Raw genomic sequence first — 2,462 nt, forward strand, 5'->3', positions numbered from 1 at the left:
AGAAGCATAAGAAACTAAGGCAGGGGCAGCGCCTATGGCTCAGTGAGTAGGGAACCAACCCCATATACGAGGGCGGAGGGTTCGAACTCTGCCCCGGCCAAACTGCAACAAAAAAACAGCCGGCTGTTATGGCAGACACCTACAGTTCCAGCTACTAGGGAGGCTGAGGCAAGAGAATCGCTTAAGCCCAAGAGCTGGAGGTTGCTGTGAGCTGTGACATCACAGCACTCTACTGAGGTTGACAAAGTGAGACTCTATCTCTAAAAAAACAAAGAAACTAAGGCAGTGGTTCTGAACCTGTGGGTCATGACCCTTTGTAACAATGAAAATACATCCTGCATATCAGATGTTTACATTATGATTTGTAACAGTAGCAAAATTACAGTTATGAAGTAGCAACAAAAATAATTTTATGGTGGGAGTCACCACAACATGAGGAACTATATTAAAGGGTCCCAGCATTAGGAAGGTTGAGAAACACTGGTCTAAGGGCTCCAATATTTTCAATTGTGTTTAACAGAACCAATACTTCACAATCATCTCTTTGATGAGAACCAAAGTATTCCATCTCTGTGTTATTAGAGAAACAAACTACTACTTATGTGTAAAATAAATTTCAACATCAACTCAAGTAATTTGACTAAGCAGCCAAGAGGTTTTCAAAACAGCCTTTCCACCCTAATATCTCTAGGATAATAGAGATTCAAGATAACCACTGGATTTTTGTTTTTTTTTTTCTTTTCTGAGACAGAGCCTCAAGCTGTCCCCCTGGGTAGAGTGCCGTGGCATCGCAGCTAACCAACCCCTGGGCTCAAGCAAGTCTCCTGCCTAGCTGAGACCATAGGCACCCACCACAACGCCTGGCTATTTTTTGGTTGCAGCCATCATTGTTGCTTGGCAGGCCCGGGCTGGATTTGAACTTGCCACCTTAGGAGCCGAGCCGGATTTTTTGTTTTTTTTTTAAGCTGTCTGTCTCCCAGCATCAGCCATCATAGCTAACAGCAACCTCAAACTCTTGGGCTCAAGCGATCTCGCCTCAGTTTTTTTATTTTTAGTAAAGATAGGGGGTCTTGCTCTTAGGCTGGTCTTGAACTCCTGAGCTCAAGCAATCAGCCTGCCTCAGCCTCCCAGAGTGCTAGGATTACAGGAATGAGCCACCACAGCTGGCCTGAAGCAATTTTTTAAATCTTCATCTGCCAAGCTAAGAAACTAAGGAATACTAATGTATATTTAAGATAGGAATCAACAGAAAAAAAGTGACACACCCACACTCTCCTTCTTTAGCTTTATTTTTATTTATTTATTTTTTGGAGACAAGAGTCTCACTTTGTCGCCCTTGGTAGAGTGCCGTGGCATAACTCACAGCAACCTCCAACTCTTGGGCTCAAGTGATTCTCATGCCTCAGCCTCCCAAGTAGCTGGGACTACAGGCACCCACCACAACGCCCAGCTATTTTTAGAGATAAGGTCTCACTCTGGCTCAGGGTAACCTGTGAGCACAAGCAATCCACCCACCTCAATCTCCCAGAGTGCTAGGATTACAGATGTGAGCCACAGCACCAGCCCCTCTGTAACTTTAAAAGAAGGTAAATTGAATGTTTAAGGCACTCAAAACAAGCACCACATACCATAAGTTTTTCTTATACAAACTTTACTTAGGGGCAGGCACAGTGGCTCAGGCCTATAATCCTAGCACTCTGGGAGGCAGAACAGACGGATTACCTAAGCTTACAGGTTTGAGACCAGCCTGAGCAAGAATGAGACTCCATCTCTGAAAAATAGCCAGGTGTTATGGCAGGCACCTGTAGTCCCAGCTACTTGGGAGGCTAAGGGAAGAGAATCATGTGAGCCCAAGAGTCAGAGGTTGCTGTGAGTGAGCTATGATGCCACTGTACTCTACTGAGGGTGACAAAGTAAGACTGTCTCAAAATAAAAATAAAAAAAAACTTTACTTAGTAATTCTGAGGTATTTGATGGCAAAAAAAGAAAAAAATTCCTGTTTGGTGACATTACCATAGGCCATGTGTTTGCGCAGAAACAAAATAGGAATCAGATATTTAAACCTAAAAGAAATCTTAAGCAATCAAGTACTTGTGGAACTGACAGAGAAGTCAACTGATCATTTACGTAATAAGTCAAGAAATTCTGCATAAATTCAAATAAAAATTTATGTTATCATTTACCATCCTCTAATACTAGCACTGCTGAAAACAGCAACTCAAATTAGACTTTCTCCATTTCTATAGACATGTGTGAACACATACCACACAACATATATACTTCAAAAAAATACTGTAGTCCAGCTACTTGGGAGGCTTAGGGAGGAAGATTGCTTGAAATCAGGAGTTTGATGTCAGCTTGGGTAACATAGTAGACACGTGACTTTAAAAAAAAAATTTTTACTAAAGAAGGTTCAAGAACCAATGACAGTTATCAAAAACTATGTTTGCTGGCTCGGCGCC

At 42.2% G+C, this 2,462-nt stretch overlaps 1 protein-coding gene across 1 annotated transcript in view; it reads right to left on the reverse strand.

Annotated features, from left to right (window-relative positions):
* Positions 1-2,462, reverse strand: part of LOC100957364 (histone-lysine N-methyltransferase, H3 lysine-36 and H4 lysine-20 specific-like) — a 71,099-nt gene that overhangs the window by 65,561 nt on the left and 3,076 nt on the right. The gene's annotated exons all lie outside the window — the stretch shown is intronic.

Source organism: Otolemur garnettii, unplaced genomic scaffold (genome assembly GCF_000181295.1).
Source record: "Otolemur garnettii isolate 467f Iridium unplaced genomic scaffold, OtoGar3 scaffold00003, whole genome shotgun sequence".
Lineage (NCBI taxonomy): Eukaryota > Metazoa > Chordata > Mammalia > Primates > Galagidae > Otolemur > Otolemur garnettii.